The sequence below is a fragment of the Enoplosus armatus genome, chromosome 22 (assembly GCF_043641665.1).
Source record: "Enoplosus armatus isolate fEnoArm2 chromosome 22, fEnoArm2.hap1, whole genome shotgun sequence".
NCBI classification, from domain to species: domain Eukaryota; kingdom Metazoa; phylum Chordata; class Actinopteri; order Centrarchiformes; family Enoplosidae; genus Enoplosus; species Enoplosus armatus.
In genome coordinates, this window is record NC_092201.1 from 12123749 (window position 1) to 12144758 (window position 21010).

Below are 21010 nucleotides of genomic sequence, written 5' to 3' on the forward strand. Positions count from 1 at the left end.
TCATCCCTAGATGTTGCAAAAAAAAAGGAGGAACACCTCCATATTAGCCAAGCCCCCCAGTTATTGAAACGAGCAATAGGCTTTGGGTTAGCCTAGCCTGAGGCTTTCCAAGAATATTCAACACCCCCCTGAAACCTATTGCACATGTAGCCTAAAATTTCATCACATTACAAACATAAAGAATTGATGCCGTTTGCAAATTTCTTTAAAACGCCTCTTCTGCTCTGTTCTCAGTTTGATGTTTTAAAAGGATATCAGGATCCTGTAAGTGAAAGCAACTGCACTGGAGGTGGACCAATATTGAGCGGCAAAACAATAGCTTGTGTAATCCCCCCCCCCCTTTCTGAGCTCCAACGCAGCCATTGTTTCTGTTTTATGTATAAAACATATTTATACGCTGCTTACACACGACGTAGGATGCAGCAAGAGACAGAATTTAAGTTCGACATTCACTGAGTCGTGGGGACGAGACTGGTCCGTCTGCACACAGTGACCCACGTGGCCGCTCAAGTGATCACCGCATCTGAAATTGGCGTTTCCTCCTTGTGAGTTTTACCCTCGTGCCTGTGTATTTATAATTGAATCAGAACGACATGGTGACGACTGACAGCGCCACTCAAACCAGAGAACTGTCATTGCAGTGTCAATAAGGTTGGCCCCCGCGGCTACTCGCACTAATTAGCTGATAACAGTCTCAGTTGGCTGGCATGTGTGCCAGACTGTGTGTTGTGTTTGCGTGCATGCTGTGAATGTCTGTGCATTTGTTTGCATGTCACTATGTGTGTGTTTATATCATGTTTGCATGGATGTGTGTGTGTGCGTGTGTGTGTGTGTGTTGGCGAGGGCCTTTTTTTTTTTTTTCCTGACACCTCCCTGCCTCCTCTCTAACACTGTGATCCATCCATCTACTGCATGGAAAGCAATTAACAGGGACTTGACCTCTACAAGGATTTGGGGTGGGAAGACTGTGTGTGTGTGTGTGCTTGTGACTGTGTGTGTGTGTGTGTGCGCATGTCTAACATTATCATCTGCTGAGCCTATACTACTCCATACTCCCCGGAAGAGCAGCGAACTAAATTTAACTCTGTGTATGTGCATGAAGCCTAATTAAGAAGCAGTTGGAAACACTGAGACAGGAATGATACAGTTTCATATGCCAGAGGAGCCAATTACAACTGTTCACAGGGTTGCCACCTTTATGCACTTTGCCCTGACATCTCGTCTAACCTGCAAAATAGTCCCAAAGCACCCAAACCATATGTACCGTGTTTGGAACGTCATTTTTTAACACCAATTTAAGGTGGCAACAGCCCTTTGTGTAACTGTGAGGAAATGTGTAGAAAATTAAAAGAAGGCTTCTACACCTACCAGTAATTAGGCTTTTCTGTTATTTCTTATGTGTGGATCAACATTCACTACACTCTTAAGTAGCTTCACTCGGCACAATACAACCTCCACAAGCAGTGCGCCCATGGCTGAGTATATAAACTCGCTTGTGGAGAAAAAAACAGGGCGAACACTGGATTTCTGCTCCATTTACATGCCTGTGCCTTTTTCCGTATAGGTCAAGTGTCACCATGAATCTTCGGCAAAAATGAAGCAGCAAAACAGGCGCGCATGGATTTTTCTGTTATCTTCATATACGAAGCAGAATGAAGCAACTGTTCATATTTTCAATTTAGTTATTATGAGGGTCTGTAACCTTTAACCCTTGTGTTTTGTTTTGCTTTTACATTGGATTTACTTCCTCATTGTTGCTGCATTATTGTAAGTGTAAAAATGATGATAATAATTTCAAAACTAACTTGAGAGACAATTAAAAAAAAACTAAATCAAAGTTGAAGCAGCAGAGGCTGACATATCCTGACGTTTGGTCTGTAGTATGGGGCAAGGTCCAAAAAAAGTTTGATCCTACATTTCCCATAATCCAGCTCAATTTCACCGTTCAATAACGATGAAGACATCATCGGGAAAGCTCCCTTCAGAGTCACAGAAGACATCACACATTGATTAGACCCTAGAGGTCTCAGACCTCTGATGTCTGAAACATGTCATCAGTTCAAAATCATGATTATGAGCAATTCTCCAAAAATTAGGAAAAGTCACGAGGTATCAAGTTGATAAAACAATGTTAAGCATGTTTTTTGATCTGTTGAAGAGGACTCTATGTTGTGTTTTTTTGTGTATTTTATACAATCACATGACAGGTAACAATATAAATATTTGTATGTTAGTATTTTATAACTCACCTTCGTCTCTGAACTTTAGTTTTATCACAAAGTACCTTCGGGCTCATTTTTGCACTGCTGCCTTGGGGACCAACTATTCTGTCTAGACACTATTATAAATCCCAGTTATATGTTTGCTTGCATTTTTTCTACCCCCTTTTATTAATTCAAGGGGATAGGAAAAATGTTTGGAGATAAGTTTTGGAGTGCTGTGGAATTTTTTTTTCTTTTTTTCCCCCATAAATTATTAAACCATTTCCTTCCCCTCCATCCTCACACCACCCACCTACACTGCTACCACGTCTCTTCTCTCACATTCTCCTCCTCTATACTGCCACCCCCTCACCACTGCTTTTCCTTGCCAGGAGCCAGGAGAGGCGTTACTTGCTTTGTCCTCTGTGCAGGTCACTGGCTGTGCGCCAGACATAGCCCATGCCAATAAAAGCCATGAGTAATGGCCTAAAACTTCTACATTCGCTGTGTTTCCCATTATTTCCCATGGCCAATAAATTTGAACGAGGGCTTAATCAGAGGGAAAAGCTGTAACATACGGCTCATGTCCAGCAGGGTGTCCAACACAAAGATCCTTACAGTTTAATCAGAGATAAAAGTTGAGGTGGCAGCCACCTCGTGACCCACTTTGTCTTCTGACAGGTGGAGCCATTATTGTTTGGGCAGATAAACACACTGCTGCTGTCTGTCAAGAAATAATGGCTGCCTCTGGGCCACTGGGATGAGGTTGACTCTAAATAAAGTCCTTCAGGAACCAAATAGACAGATAATTGAATAAACATTTCATAATGCATGAATTACCCAGTGAAGAATCCAAGTTACACAGCAGCACTGGATAGACCAACATGTCAACAACAGCATGATATCATAACAGCAGTTGTCTGAGTATGGCCACAGTGCACAGTGGAGAATCATTTGGTTTTTAATGTAGTTTCATTATTACACTTGTAGAATTTTCATATGAACATCTTTAACTTTATTAAGGATCAGAAAGTTTTTGAGATCCCATCAAATCTTATCACATACGTCTTAAGGTCTTAGGTTCAATAAATTCCTCCACACGGCCTTATTTTTGTGCAACTAGCTGATAATTTCAAATTATATTAATCAATAAAATATAGTTAACCAACAAAAATAATAGATTGTTTGTGAAGAATGCAAATAACTTAATAGCATCATCGTACTGATAAGTTAAACCTGCGATAATTGATATTTTGGCCACTTGGGGGCAGCGGAAACAAGATATGAACATAACATTGACATATTATGACCTTTTAAGGTGATATAGCAAACATGCTAGCATGCAGTTGCCTGTTTACACATCCAACAGATACAAAGCAACATTAGCAAAGTTGCTAACTAGGCCTGTCTGTCTGGTGCCGGGCAGATAGTGTACAACTGATTTTTAGTGCTTTTTCACTGAAAGCAGCTGCTGCTGGAAAGAACACTATGACAATGGTGGGACTGAACCAAAACAATGAGCTTAAGGATGTTAAAATGCTCTGGAGAGTTGAGGGAAAATGCAGTCAGGTGATCGACATGACATTCAGTCATTTGATCTATCGTTATTATAATAATATTGATTATAGCCATTGAACTCATGAGTGCTCTTGAACATTTTCACAATAGAAACAAGCCGACATGAGGTCAATACACCTGTCCAACAAAACTACTACAGGATAGCTCAGTCCTGAGGCTGAGATGGATTGTCCTGGCAATAATTTAAGTTTCTGTTCTCCTTTACATCCTCCCCAGCAGAATCCGCACTCAGCTGCCGTGCTTGGAGACAACATGGATCAATCTCCCATCAGGAGAGCACAAAGCACCAATTCGGCTTTGTAAAACTTCCTGTTTAATCAGTATTTCCTTGTGCTTAATGTGGCGTGCATTGTGTTTCTTTTTGCTTACTGTCAATCACCTGACGCCCACAGGAAAGAAACAAAGTGTCTGCCAGGAAATAATCCATCAAAAACACGTCACCTCAGACGTCTGTCACATTCCCGTCTTTGAATTCAGGAAATACTTGTTAGTGGGGACGTCAGGTAATTTTGCACATCATAAAGTTTTGTGTGTTTTTAGTCAATATGTCTGATTTCACATATTATATAATGCTAGATGTAAAGATAGAAACATATGAGCTATAAAGAACATACCAGTGTCATTTATAGTTCATTTATTTCTGTGACAGGCTTATTATTAGCCTTAAAAGAAAAGACAAATTACTTTTATTAACATTCATTCTGTTCGTTTCTATTCTTGGGGAACATGAGGTCCTTGCTGATCCTAATCTAAAAAGGTTTCAAAAGTCGATACATGTACATTATGGGGGTGTCTGTCAAGGTTGATTCTCTTGCTGTATTGTCCAATTCAGCTGCATACTTTTTGGTTTGCTTGTAGTTTTGCTTCTCCAAGAATTTTATCCTCTTGGCAGATTTCTTAACATATTTTACAAATAAAAGGTTACGCAGTTTGACATAATTTCTGTTGAACCTCAGAGGAAATGGATATTTTTAGGCATTTAACACAGATGATGACACATTCATACACCTAACATGCTCAAACACCCTGCTCTTATTAATTGGAAGCAGTGTCTCTCACACTGACTTAAGCAACAAAGTTATTATGTTATTCATTATTATCCGTACACACACACACACACACACACACACACACAACGCACAGTTAATTAAGTGTTATTATAGGAAATGCAATATATTGAGCTGACAAACACTAGTGATAGACTCATCCTCTCGAGTCTCCTGCTAAGCTTCTTACATTTCCTGTAGTCGGAGAAAGACAAACAAGCACCCACGTGCACCCGTCTGGGAGCTTCCTTCTCCATTTAGTCTCCATTTGCCTGATCTTCATTCATCCATCATCCCTCGGCACTGAAGGCTCACCTGGCCTGATTCCATTAGTTACCAGTTAAGTGCTACAGTACCACCATGAATCATTGGCATTATAGGCTGTACTAAGTTTACTTGATTTATTATTCATTTCTGTTTTCACCAGGAAAGTATCACATTAAGTAAGGAAACATCCGCTTTTTCAATTATGTGAATGACATGACATTGTTGTCAACTAATACAGTAAGTGAAGGAAGAATAAATCCAAGCTGACTCACTGTAGTAAAACTTATATTCTTGGTAGTAGTAGTAGTAGTAGTAGTAGTAGTAGTAGTAGTAGTTGACAAACCAAGCTAGTTTTGTGCTTCAACATATGTGAGTGCAAAATCAAAATTGCTCTTTAGTTTTCAAACTACAGTTCCCATAATTAGCTAGCTTTGGGCTGCAACTAAAAGCCCAGTGTCTTATTCTATTTTTTTTTACATTTTGTTAAATTGGCACCACTAAAAGTATGCAGAATTAGCTATTAGCAGTTCCCGTTAGAGACAGTTATCACCAGATTACTTTGACACTGAAGAAAACTTAAAAACATGAAGATTCTCAGGCAAGTTCTGGAGTTATGACGAAAGTCTTTTTTCTTTGATTTCTAAGCAGATATATGGACGTTTATTTGCTATGGACATCAGATATGACTATCTTGAACGTTAAGTATATTAACAGAAATGAGAATTCAAATTCATTTGGAGGTGTAAAATCATGAGTTACTCCAACTTGAGGCAAGGCAAGACTAACTCAAAATGTTATTGAAGTTTGGTGCCTTGAAATTTTCTTTAATTTTCACATTGTGTCTTTAGAGAATGCACAATTGCATATTGTTTTGCAAAAAAGCAAAGTTTATATAGATAACAATAAAATGCTTAAACAGATAAAGTAAGGCCCCATGTGGATAGCAAATAGAGAAATCATCTCTTGCTGTGCTGCAGTCTCCTGCTGCCTGTTTATCTGCCATCTCAATGGACAAAAGACAAATAAAAGCAAGAGCATTGACAATTAAATATTTAACAAGAAGTCTCAGCAAAACCAAACGCAAGTTTATCTACCAAGTGTTTCCATTGTCCCCAGGGAGAGATGTGGGTAATGAGACCCAGAGGACGAAGTATGTGTCTAAATGTGCTACAATAACTAGAAATCAAATCAGACTCAATTACAGTGACACATGATCACGAGAACTGAATTGCTCTTGCCTCTAATCCTTGATTGTTTTTGCCAGGTTTTTATGAAAATAAAATAATAAATGTACGGACAGACAAGACAAACCTTAAATCTCTTATTTTCTAACCAGAGTTTGGAATGTTATTTTCTTTACTAAAATGCCATGAAAATGCTTTAAATTAAATTGCAAGATGGACTAAACTACATTAAAGTTATGGTACAGAATAATTAATGGTGCCTTATATATCAGCGGAATGACAGTGTTTTTCCAATTAGTGTCAAGCCAAAATGCAATACAAACATAGTTATTAACTATTTTGCTTTTGTTTTACTTTTATAGCCAAAGAAACGCCAGCATTGATGGATTGCCGTGATTATGGAGTCAACAAAGGCACCTCACATCAGTGTCAACATGGAAATCGCACTAGGGCTGGCTTCAGCTCATTTTCAACACAAGCAATTCAGGAAGAACGCTGACTCCATCATTTAAATATTGATCAACTTTTGTAACGAGGGTGTCATATTCAATCTGTTAAGAAGTAATTAAAAATCAATATCCTATCAAAATAAATGAACCACAGCGTCTATTTTGTTCTGAATCGAGTGAAGGAATGTTAATTGACCCGGGTCTCAATTTTCATACCAATCGTCTATGTATGGAACACCGTCACTGGTTATAAATGGGGTCGAAATCTCCTACTGGCACATTTAGGAACAGATCACTGAGCCTCACACTGGGAGGGAGGGAGGGAGGGAGGGAGGGAAGCGATACAAAAAAAAGCTTTAAAGAAGAATGCGTCACCTTCTGTATGAGCTCTCAGCATACTGAAGAGCTCCTCTCAGAGCAAACAGGTGAACACAATGCGAGCTTGTGTGTACAAGACAGGCAGGAAAATATATGTATGGAAATGAGAAATAAAAAGGAGGCAGAGGGAAAAGAGGAAGAAGAGGTGAGACATTGATCCAGGTGATAACATGTCTCTTTGCCCTTATGAAAGCAATAAAGATGGGTCAGGACACGAGACGGTCATGAAACATTCAACTCAGCATTTGCCTTGTGCAAACACACACGGGTCCCGTGTCAGATGCTGCAAAGGATCCTTGAAAACTGACAAATGACCTTGTTTATAACTACACACTGTGGAACTGTTGAAATACAGTTTCACACATTGTTTTATGAACCGGAGCATGACATGAAAGCTACACAGAGCAATAGTTTGATATTTGGAAATATGCTTATTCACTTTCTTGCGGAGCATTAGATGAGAAGATTGATACCCCTCTCATGTTTGTTGGTTAAATATCAAGCTACAGGCAGCATCCGGTCAGCTTAGCTATTAGCACAAAGACTGGAAACAGGGGGAAACATGTTAATGCGACTCTGTCCAAAGGTAACACAATCCTCCCACCAGCACCTCTGAAGCTCACAATTTAACTAGTTATGTCTCACCTGGTGCTCTTGCAGTGTTAACGTGCTAATTAGTGAGCTTTAGAGGTGCTGGTGGGAGGATTGTGTTACCTTTGGACAGAGCCAGGCTAGCTTATTTCCCCATCTTTGTGCTAAGCTAAGCTAAACAGTTTCTTGTCATAACTCTCGGCAAGAAAGCGAATAAGCATATTTCCCAAATAGCCAATCCATAATGTCTGTAGACACCTTGCATTCACTCTTTGTTGATTAAAATGTCACTTTGCTGGTGGCAATATGAAACAACTGCACTGCACATGTGCTTTATGCATGTAAAAGGTGTGGTAATGACACTTTTTAAAATTATGACAGGTGAGATCTGAGCTTTAAAGCAAACACGCGTTGTATTTTTTATGCTCGGTGGGTCATTTAGTGCACACTTTATATATATTTCAATGTAGCTTTGAAGCCCATTCTGAATAAATGATGCCCAGCTGGCTCTGAGTACACCTGCCACGAGATGAAAAGCAATACGACGGAAAGCAGCAACAGCTTTAAAGCAGGAGAGGATGTGGCTTCCTGGCCAAAATGAAATTCAATTGTGAAATTACAGTAGATGACAATAATATTTGGTAGCAGCATTATCTGGCACAAGGTAAAAAAAAAAAAAAAAGAGCAGTCTTCTCTCTAGATTGATGTGATTATTAGATGGAGGCATGTAGAGAAAGAGAAACAGAGAAAGGGAGGAAGAATGGAGCGAGAGCACACTAGACGAAGAAAGAAAGAGGCGGAGGGGGTCTCAGACATAGAAAAACTAATTTTTGTCTTTTGGGGAATGAGGCAGACAGGGAGTAAAGCGTATGGAGTGACATGAAGGGTGAGATGATTCACAGTTCTGTAGCAACGCTTGAGCAGAGAGTCAGACACTAACACAGTCTGTCTGTCACCACAGGCTGCTGATGGACACACATTATTGGATCCATACACCGCCTCTTTGCTCAGTTGCAGTTCTTCACTGTGGACACATGGCCTTCAGTTAAGCAGTCAGAGGGATTGTTCGGGGATAAAGGCGCACACTGTGAGCTCAATAAAAATGGTGACAAGAGAACTAACACGCTTAAATGTTGTTGTTTGCTTACTCTCATGTACAGTATGTTGTCTGTTTTCTGTGCTGCTGGCCCAACAATCAACCAATCATCCTTACTTTTTGGGATAGAAAAGGGAATATCGAATAAAAGGGGAAAAAAAGGTTAGGTGTCTGGAATGCCTAGGCAAATAATTAACCTCTGCAAAGGGTTTATTAGAGCTTTTCCACTGAAAACAGCCGTAAACTGGGTTGATTAATGTGTTGAGAGTGAACCAAAACAGTAAAGCTGTGAGCCGTAAAAATCAAAACAACGAGCTGAAAGACGCTAAAACGTCTTGTAGAGCTGGAGCTGCAGAGTCAGGTGATAATCATCCGTGTGTTCGTCACTAAAAGTGACCTCTTTCACGTTACACATAGCCATTTGATCCATTGTTAATATAGGATTATTGATTTGTGCAGCTTTCAGCCTAATTTACTACTCCATTTCCTACAACTTACATGTACTTACCACGGCATTTAGCTATTTTGCTGTGTTTTAGAAAATGTATGCTTCCATTAATAACCATACCATATGGAAATCCAGCTGACTCTTTCAATTCAATTCAATTCAATTAAATACAACTTTAATTATCCCTGCAACGACAATTGTTTGCGGCAGCTCACCAGCCAAGTCAAAAAATACACACAAAAACTGGCTTGAAACTTGCTTATCACAGGGAAGATAAAGATCAGATCATTTTGGTTGACGTTAAAAATGCATCCAAACATCTAAAACTGTATAGCATGCATTGGAAAATGATCCATAAATACTGTATCTAAATTATACATGATTTTCAGTGACTGTAATGAGCTAAAACCTGCTAAAGCACTGGTGTGGTCCTTTTTGACTAGTAGACAGATATTTTGGCAATTCATCCACAAGTCCATTTTAAAAGATTGCTGAACAGAGAGAAAAAGACTGTGACAGCATATAGTGAGAAGACAGGAAATAAGACAATAAGGGCGACGAGGAGTGTGCCGACAAGAAAGAAAGCTATGAGAGAGAGAGAGGAAGGGGAAACAGATAGACATGGACAACAAAGGGAGAGAACGAAAACAGTAACAGAGAAAGTGAGACAACATGAGAATGAAGACTGTAAAGATAGAGCACCATCCTCTGGCCTTTCCAGGGCTCAAACTCCCTCTGACAGCACTAGAAAGACAGGGGATCAACCCTGATTCCAACCAGGCTTTGTCTCTTTACACCGTGAAAATATGGCCTGGAATCCCATTATCCCTGGCTATAGAGATGCAAAGGCTCCATCTTCATCTCTTATTCCACAGCACAGAGGGTATGGCACCACCTGCACAGTATATTGAAGCTCCAGCCTTTAAAAAAAAAAAAAAAGAAGCTCTTACCCATTCTCATAGGCTCGAGAGGCTCTTTAGTTGAAGGGCAAATAGAACCAGAGTGGAGAATGGATGACACTCATTTCAAGCAGCCGTATTCACAATCTTCTGTAACTTTGGCATGCCAATGAAAACATTAAACTGTGCAAGTGTTGGAACGGGAGCGCACACATGCATGTTCATTCCCACATGCACTTTATGTCGCGCACACACACACACACACAGACACACACACAGACACCCACACACACACACACACACACACACACGCATCACTTGGAGAATTGAGTCGGTGACAAGAGCTAGATTTGATTTTATCCCCTCTCTGCCTTCTCGGCTCTCCTTAGGGCCGGTGCACAAACAATCTCCCAGCAGCAAAAGTAGATATGAGATTAGTTTTGCGGGGTGTTGGCAAGTGCCACATGTTCGCTCGCTGGCCTGCCCTCTCCCCCACCTCCCCTGCAACCTGTATCGTTCTGTATATATATGTGTGTGAGAAAAATTATCACACTCGAGAATTTATAGATCAGTGCTCCCGCCCAGATATACAGGCGCAGCAGCACACAAGGTTGCATCCTGTATGAGTCAAAGGCAGCCTCTAACATATTCATTACCCCCCCCCCCCTCCCATACATACAGTATTTATGGACACACATACAAACACATCACCTCAATCCCTGATAATCATCTCCCTTTGTAGCCGCCAAGGGCATAAATGTCTGGTCTTGAGTCAAGGTGGAGTCAAACGTTTCCTTTGATATGGCACACACACACACACACACACACACACACACACACACACACACACACACACACACACACAGTGCAGGAAGGTGCAGGTTTTACATGAACCACAGGAGTGATGACAACAACATACTGTTAGTGTGACTAGAATCTGCAGGCTGAAAAAGAGAAGAGGTTTGTTAATTAAATGTATGAAAGAGGTAGAGGAGGACCAGACTGAGGGGGAGAGGGGAAGACTGAAAGAAAGAGAGAGAGAGAGAGAGAGAGAGAGAGAGAGAGAGAGAGAGGGAGAGAGAGAGAGGGAGAGGTTGATTAATTGAAATTGAGAGGGACAAACTGATTAAGAAGAAAGAGAGAGAGGGGAGAAAAAGAAAAGAGAGTTCATGTCTTGAAAGCTTCCTCGAGTGGAGTGCTATCAAGCAAGGCTCTGACTCTGATTACTCATGTGTTTGCATCTAAAGTAGGCCCAAACTGCTTGGAGGGCAATGGCGATGTTTCACAGAGGTACTGAGCATTTACATATTTATCCACCAACAATTTTCTGCCCACAAATGCGCATTTTCTTTCTTTTTTTTTTCTGCACGTTTGCTTTATTTATTGATTGATTTGAACGCAGTAAGCGTAAAAAAAAATGCATAAAAATGAGCTGAGGCCTGAGTTTTCTCTATCAGGATGGTGTTTGCATTCCTCCCCCTCTCTCCCTTCATACTGTACTGTACAAATAACCCCTCCCCACATCTCAGCAAATCCTGCACACACACAGAAGAGATGCTTCAAGGTAAAAAAAAAAAAAAAAAAATCCCCCAAAATCCAATATTCACATACACAAACCTGTAAACTCACATTAGCCCACACACCTTAAAATTCCCAACACACACATCTTTCACATCTTTCACACACACACACACACACACACACACACACACACACAGTCTGTGGACTACTTGGCTGGTGCTGGTCAGTGTTGGGCTCCATCTGTGCAGGGAAGTTGGGTGCCTGGCAGCCTCCTCGTGCCGCTCGGCCATCCATCCGCCCAACCCATCCCTCCCTGTTTCCACCCAACCAACAACCGCGCCCCCCCCCCCCCCCAACCCCCCACCCAACTATCTTCTCCCGCAAACCACCACCATTTCCATCCTGCCTCCTTTCATGTGAGGAGCGGAAGTGTGGCTGGCATCCACTGCTGTTCTTCAATACAGTGGCAGCGTGATGCCTGACTGCCTGCTTGGCTGCCGCACACACACACACACATACACACACACACACACACACACACACACACACACACACACACATACACATACACATATGCGCATAGACACACTGACGCATACGCACACACACATGGGCAGAGTGTACTGGCTTCATGTGCTACCACCTATTGAGCGGAAAGCTCTTCTGTGAGGAGGAAAACACTGGCTGCTTTAAGGGTCTCATGTCAAACACAGAAAGACTGTGGAAAATATAGGATCGAGTGATACATCCATGCAGAATATAAACACAGTGCTGTTGCTGTCTGATCACATAACTGGCTCTGCCCTGTTTGTCTGAAAGACAAAGATGTTGTGATGGAAAGAAGCATTGTTAAATATTAATGAGCTGCGTTTAAAATTTGTTTTCATTTTATTTCATTTTTCCTGGTTATATTATTTGCCTCTATTTAGTCGTGTGATTTGTTTATTTCACATCTTATGTATCCATCTAATATTGGGTACTTCGGGTTTCCATACACAACCTCCATATATATAAATGTATTTTGTAGGAGACACTGTTGTTAAACACATATATCTGACATTTGTTGGAACCCATGAAGAAATTCTATCAATTCATCTGTGACATTTATACTTTTAACGTCAATGTAACTCTGTTTCTGAAGCGAAACCCTCGCAGCTTCCTTGGACGGCCATTGAAGAGCAGTAACTAACTGACCGTGTTATTTATAATTCATGCCACAAGCTCGCCTTAAAGCCTGTCAAGTTATTCCTCTTGGGGACTGACGAGGGTCCGTAATCAAAGTAACTAACCTGTGATTTACTGAGCCCTGGGGTAAACATCTGCTGCCTGTCATCTGGTCTGCTTATAAGACACGACTATTTACATGCGTTTAACGGTGGAGGGCCTTTAAAAAAGAAAAACAGGTGCAAGGATTTGTGAGTCCTCAGCAGTTCTTGCTGTTACCCTGCCAACCTCATCACCACACCCTTCTGTGCCTGGAGGAGACGGAAGAGGAAGAGAGAGAGAAGAGATGTGGGTTTCACTGCCTGGTCCCTGATTCATCTTTGGGTTTATTACACCCCCTCCTTACCGCCCCACCTTCCTGTTCCCTCCTTCCTTCGCTTCATGCCTCTCAATCACCTGACAAGGCAGGCGAAGATAGAGAATAGAGACAGGTTGTTGAGTGCCAGGAGAGGAGAGGAAAACAAAAAAAATAGAAAAGGGGAGTATAGGAGAGAAAGTAAGGTTGAGGAGACGGGAAAATAAAGAAAAAAGGAGTTGTTGAAGTGAGGGTAGCCTGCGTTTTGTTTTGTTTTTTATTTTGGTACCCAATAAAACCAATATATTATGTGTTATTTTAAAAGATGTCATATAAGGGTTGCCTATAGTGTTAAGTTCAGCATCACGTTTCTAACTTGTTCTACTGATCGGTAAAGTTTGGAACGTAACTAACATGATCTGTTCATTTAGAAGCTTTTGGTTCAAACGTAGAGAGCAGCTTGAATATTTAAACAGGACAAATCATTTTATTGTGTTTATATTTTTGTGGCAAAATTGGTGATTTCATGTTCGCCTTCGGATATTAAATGTGTAAATATTTTGACACATTGGGGGGAGGGTGTTGGGGTTAGTCAAAGGAAAGGTTAAATTTTTTTATTTTTTTTTAGCTTTTTTAGAAATGAAACATAAGATCCCCAGACCAATCATTTTATGACAGTCCCTAATAAAGCACAGCATCTTCTGATCATATTTTCCTTTTTCACCCGACTTGCATACTTAATGTCTTCCTCTCTACTTGCTCCTCTTCTCCCCTGCAGATACCTCACACCTCGCCATCCAAACCCCACGTTCCCTCGTACTCCCCGCGTCTCCTCACTCACAGAGCTAAAAGTGACACATAGAATGAAGAAGGGCTGCCATGAGCTAATCGATAATAGGCAACTCAATTACCATCGCTACTGCCAAGCCCCTGGCTGATGGAGCGCACCACAGTCAACAGGAGGAGAGAGGTGGCGGATGGTGGGGTGGGGGAGGGGGGGGGGGGGGTTGAGGAGAGCAATTTTGATGAAGTCCCTTTCAAACCTCGGCGCTGAGTTGAAAGCTTTTGATAGCCTCTCTCTCTTCATTGATTATCTCTTGATTTCTGGCCTCTCTCTTCCTCCCTCTCTCTCTCTCTTTCGCTTTATCTTTCTGTTTAACTCTCTTGCACTTTTCAATTGTATTTCCCACCAAGCTCTGTCTTTATTTATGTCTCTGTCTTCCCCTCTCTCTTAATCTTTTCAGCCATTCGCAGTGTAATCAATCTCAGTGCCTGCCATTGATGTGTATAACAAACACCTATCAGTTGGTGGGCAGATGAGTGATGCAACACATTTAGAAGGAGTGTGTAGCCGAATAACCCAACCAAAGCCCCAGCTGCATGACATAATCCACACTGCCACGGGCAAAGTGACTCCCACAATTAGATAGATTAAAGCTAATCAATTAGTACACACAATCTTCAAAATATAAATTAAATTAATCCCAATAAAATGAGCTCAAATCATTAGCTTTCTCCCCTCCAGGCAAAATCCAATAATTATAATTGTCAATTTGCAAATTCAGAGGCCGAGAAGTATTTAAATCGAGCAGGAAAATATTTGATGGGGAGGGCCAATTCAATGATTAAACTATTTCAACAATTTGTTTGGTACATTTTAGTTGAAAGGACAGTTTGTGTGTGATGCTTGAATACGAGCTTGAGGATGCGTGACAGTGAGCTTCCATAGGCAGCCCTGTCTCCTAAAATTACGATCCTGTACGACAAAATGGCTTTTCCATGTGCATTTTAAATGGAATATAATTGCTTTCTGGATTATGTTCTCAATGCAAGTAGCGTAACATTGTTAAACTCCACAGAGGTCATAGGGATGGTGGGTTGGAGCTGGAAACAAGGTTCATGAGAGCAATCAGACCAAAGCAAAACAGTGGGCTGAAAAAAAGAACAGAACCATAGAAACTAGATTCATTAAAACGTTTCCTCATTATGTTGATTTAAAAATGTAATGTCGGCTTCGTGACATTTCTTTCTAAACTTATTAGCTGTGGCAAATTAATGGGTTGCTATGAGATATGCATTGCTATTTAGCAAAGTCATAAAATCTCTGCTATCCCTCTGTCAATCACATTTACAGGGTTAATAAAAAAAAAACTAAATTCCATAGACCTATATTGTTATATTGTGGTGGAGGCAGAAATCTCAGAGATTCATATTTCAAAACCTGGGCACATAAACCCAAAACTATCTGGCTAGATACCACTTGAAGTGAGAAAATATGTTTGTTGTGTATTTTAACAAAAATGCAACTGGTAAAGTATCCAGACATTTCTATTGGGTCGTGATTATTACAAGGAGAGAAGTCATGATAGAGGCCCAAATAATTAATAAGATATAGCTGGGGTTTTTTTTTAAATTCATTGTAGCTCTTTCCCCCCTCCCCCTCTGTCAGTCAGCCTCGTCCTTCTCTTCTTGGCCCAACCCTGGATGCACGCTGGGAGCCGCGACCCGCTCCTTTATCAACACAGAGCCAGGTGCTCTCTGGGAGCTTCCTGCTTGCCCTTTATCAGCACTGGCTACAGAGATGTAAGTCTGTTTGTGTGTTGCAGCCTGTGTGTATTTGCTGGACACGGGGGTAGATCATATTTTTTGGGTGCCTGATTGAACTAGAGCAGATTATGTGTTTGTGCATGCGGAGGTGCCTGCGTGAATGTGAATATGTGTGTATTTGTGTCCTGGCAAGAGTGTATGAGCAGAGGGATCAGATCCCAAGCCTCTCCCAGGGGACTCAGGGGGCCTGTCACTTCAAAGGGCTGCGGGGCCCCGCTATGCCAGCCTGCCCGCCAAGGGGGAAATCCTGTTTATGTGGCAGGCCTGGCTTGGCAGGACCAGTGGCTAACACCACAGCCTGGCGCTTGCACAGACTGCCACCACCCAGGCAGGTTTAAATCCTGAACCACATTGTGATGCCACAATCCAGCCTCTTCCCTCTTCACGGGCAAATGTGTCTGAATTAGAGAGGATCATATTTCGGGAGGGTTTCAGTGCTTTGATTTAAGACCTGAACCTTGTAAACAAAAGGAACAAACGGTAGCTAGGGTTTATTTTTGAATGTTTAACAACAAAAATATCAGATATGGCATCAACTCTTGTGTCTAATACAATGACTGGTGGGTATGATATTTTGCATGGTGGCCTCTCACTGCTTCACACTGTGCTCGCCAAATGAGAATCCCACTTTTACACCCTCAGCGTAGTCAACAAAAGAGAAGAAAGAGGGAAAAGAGCCCTAAGCCTTCAAAGTGGCTGACTGGGGAGACAGAGAGGGAAACAGCTTTGCCTTTAAAACGTTTTGAAACACTTTTATCTCATCAAGCTCGGCTGATCACAAAGAAAATTGATCTGTACTCTGGGAAGAGGTTCTTCAATACACTTTGTAGTCCTCAGTGATTTGCTTGACAGGTTCCTGCTGAGGGACTTTGTTTGAAGAGGGTTTTGATGAGGCCGGGGAATGATGTTGATGTGACGTAAATGTGGGAGACTTTTTTTCTTTTTTTTTTCCTCTCGTTTGAATGACTTTTGCAGAGGATTTTAGCCTCAGGATCCTCTCAAGTCAAATACCACTCCGATACCATAAAACAACTGTTGTGTCCACAGCTACTCCTGTTTTGATTTGAACACAAAAATGTATTAAAAACACATTCACCAAGGAGTGACGTAAGCAGTCAAACATGAGCCTACTCCATTAGGCAAGCACATGTCTTTTTAACCCCCCTGGTTACTGACAAACACAGCTTTTGACATCTTAACTAAAAATAGCATTCTTTGAATTACAGTAATATTTAAAAAGAAGAATACAATGAGGCAACGGAGCCCCCTGTGGTGTTTATTAATAGTATGACCCAGTAATGTCACACAAGGACTTAGAGTTGTCCCTGCTTCCTGCTTTGCTACAGTGCAGACACTCTTCTTGCTCTCTGCTGTTATTTTTGCAACTTTTTCCTGCTTGTCTGAAACTACAAAACATTTAAGGAGGTTTCTAATAACAACGAAATCATTTTGAGGATCATTTATGACAACTATGGGATGCGATTATCTACTTTGAACTGCCTTCTGCAACCCACAACGTCAAACTGGACCCAAACAGAAACTTGATTGCCGTACTCGAGACAAGGACATTGTGTTCTGAACTCCACCACACTCTGCCAATGTCTTCTGCTGGTGAGTTCGGTCATCAGAACAAGATCTAATGGACAGCTATCTGTAAGTCTTTCACTCACTGAAACGAAACCAGTGAAGTCATGTGCTGTGAATGGGTATTCTACCTGCTGGGATAATCTGGGTGCCAAACCTAAAGATGCAGGAAGTGCAGGACTGGACTATACAGAGGGCAAAATTTATGGATTCAGTTCAGCCAACTTCAACCCCGGACATCTGGCAGACAGCCAAAGGTGGACATAAGCACAGGCCACAGTTAACCCCGACATTACAACTGGAAAACACGTTCGAGCCATTAATAAATCTCCACGAGACAGAAGTGGAGATGGCTGCTGATAAGTTGGGACAACAGTGCCAGCCGACAGAAAAAAGGCTCAAATGGAGCTAAAGGGCAAAACCCATCTATAGAGATGATTCAACCTGTACAGTAACTCTACCTGTGGGAGACGCCGTGATCACAAACATAACATACTTTATTACAGATGCTAAAAGAGAAAATTCCACTGCTGATAAATAAACACCCCCAAATTAATCAAATTATTTTACATGTGGGGGCCAGTTATGATTTTCAGGGAGCAATCGGAAGTGCTAAACCAGGACTTGAACTGTTTCATTGTCTTGACAAACTGGAAGTTTTTTAATAGCGGATCACTGCCAAAGGTCAAAAGGTTCAGCAGGCTTTTAGAACTCAACACATAGCTCAGCAAAACCTGTGGTCTTAAAGGGATCAAGTACATTGATAACTTCAATCCGTTCTGGGGATGCCGGCATTTTTTCAGGACAAATGGCCTCCAGCCAAGCAAGTCAAAGTACTTTTTGGTGCAGCCTGTGACACCCATCGACCAGGCCTAAGATGACGCACCCTGACACACAGCAGCCTCGGCGCCACAAAGACAAAACACAGCAGCTTCAATGTCAGCGTGTTGATAACCAGCTAATAGATCAGTCTCCTGGCTCCTCCTCCCTTCCCTCTCCTTTCTCCCCTGCCTACACTACCCCTTGTGGGATTCACTGATAAAATTGGAGCGCTGGTTAACGCTGGCATTACATTCATCCCCTGGCCACTGCCACGTCGTCTGCCTCCACCCCAACCAAGCCGATGAAGACGAAGACGACAAAAAGAGAGAACAGCTCTCTCTTGCCCGGGCTGATGAGACGGATAAGGCCAGCAAGGTCACCAAAAGTTTGCTTCATCAGTCTCCCTTCTCCTCCCCTCTTAGCGACATCTCTAACAAACTAAGTTCAGAGATAAAGGAACTGGATGTCCTGTTAGTGGATGCCACTGAGCTGCACTGCCGCATCTCGAATCACCGCCATTCCAATCAACACCAAGCTAATCTTCCTGGCTTCAGTGCAGATAGGAGAGAGGATGCCGAGGACAGACAGGGTCCTTTCCCCACTTCTACTACCTCCATTATGCCTCTACTTTCTCCTACTGGGCATGGACCTACTGTCTCGTACAGTGGTCCCCACAAACACCCATCTTCTTCTGGACTTCATGTTCCTATTCCTGTTTTGAGAAGTAGTAGAGTGAACAAGATGCACTCAACCAATTGATGAATGTGATGGAGCCAACACACAATAAGTGGCACATCTCAGTTCTCAAATTACAAATGTTGATGTCCTTGCTCCCAAGGGTGGTCTCTGGTAAGAAAAGAGCACCATGGAGAAATGCCACGCTGGTAAAATTCATAAAAGAGTATCAAAAAGCTGAAAAATGAAGAAAGACAAAGTTCATTATGACAAAGCAAGGTAGTCCTTCTTCCATGACATCACTGCCAAAACCAATAATAGTGCATATGCCTCATTTGCTCCCGATGACAGGCTGACAAACCCTCTTGTGTCAGAAGCCTCTTTTATCCACTGAATCATGCAATGAATTTGCCTCCTTCTTCACTGACAAAATTCCAAAAACTAGACAAGCTGTTCAGTTCCTCCACATCAGGTATAGGCTCTGTATCGCTTTTGCATCCATTTAAAGCCCAATTCAATTAGTATGACAATTTGATCCTATCAACCATATAACCTTGGAGGAAACGGTGCAACATCTGAAATCCTCCTCCTGCTGTCTTGATAGTCTCCCTACAGGCTTTTTCAAACGGCATCACATGTTCTGCAAATAGTCAACGCTTCTCTACTCTCAGGCTATTTCCCAAAGGCCCTGAAAGCTGCAGTTATTGAGCCACTCTTAGGAAAGAATAATCCAGACAACTCACTATTGAACAATTACAGGCCCATATCAAACCTCACATTTTTGAGTAAAATCACCGAAAAGGCTGTTGTTCAACAGCTTAAAACCTTACTGGCCCTAAACAATGGTTTTGTTGTTTTCCAGTCAGGATTTCGACCTCACCACAGCACCAGGACAACTTTTGTTATGACGTCCACTTAAACACAGACAATGGAAAAGTTTCAGTCTTGGTATTATTAGTCTCAGTGCAACATTCAACAAAGTTGACCATAACATTACCAGACAGACTGGAAAACTGGATGGATCTTTCTGGCACAGTGCTAAACTGGTTTGAATCATATTTGAAGGACAGGGACTGTTTCTGTGACTCTGCAATTACACATCTAAGCAAAAGAAAATGTGGAGTTCCCCAAGGCTCCATTCTCGGGCCTCTTTTGCTCACCATCTACATGCTTCCACTAGCGCAGATTATGGAAACAAAATATCTTACAATAATTATGTAGACGATACAGATTTATATAACTATAACAGAGTGATTATGGTCCCATACAAGCACTGAGTAAGTGAAACAAATCAATGATTGGATGTGCCAAATGTCCTCTAAACAAAGACAGACTACATCCTCACTAAGACCAGGAGATAGTGGATTGCATCACTCCACTTCTCAGATCTGTACACTGGTTTCCTGTTTAATAAAATACTACTGTTAGTTTGTAACCAACATACATTTCTGATCTGCTGCTCTGTTATGATCCGTCCAGACCTCTCAGATGGTCTGGGACAGGTCTGCTTACTGCCCCCAGAGTCAAAACTAAATACAGAGAAGCAGCATTAAGTTTTTATGCACCACATATCTGGAACAATCTCCCAGAAAACTTGAAGTCTGCTCCAACTCTCAGTTTTTTTAAATCAGGGCTTAAAACTTTTTGCCACTTCATTTCTTTTTAAACTCGGGACTATTTGTTCATATCTTGCACTGCACTGAAGCTGCACTGTAATTCTTATTCTACAGTTCAATTTGTCTTATTCTATTTTAGCATATTTGCTATTTCATTTTGTTTTAGTCCTCAAAATCCTCAAAATGTATGTATGTCATTTTATATGGGCTTGTGTTTCTTTTACATCTTATGTTAACTTTGAATGCCTTGTTGTTGAAAGGTGCTATACAAGGTAAAGGTTAAGCAATAGCACAGGCAAACTTGGTCAGTGATTGAGTCAGTCACATAGACAGCCATAGAGAATAGAGACAGTGAACCCACTAAGTTAATATACCTTTGAATATCAGATGGCTCTGGATTATTACAATTTTACTGCCCAGGGGGTCAGTTGGGAATTATTCTAAATCCTGCCACTGATTTTCTACCTGTCCCCTCACCATCATAAATATGCAAAGCACACAAGGACATTCTCAAGGCAAAAACCATAAA

The 21010-nt window shown here is 41.4% G+C and overlaps 1 protein-coding gene across 1 annotated transcript in view; it reads right to left on the bottom strand.

Moving 5' to 3' along the window:
• tafa5a (TAFA chemokine like family member 5a) overlaps positions 1–21010 on the bottom strand; it is a 126830-nt gene that overhangs the window by 85758 nt on the left and 20062 nt on the right. The gene's annotated exons all lie outside the window — the stretch shown is intronic.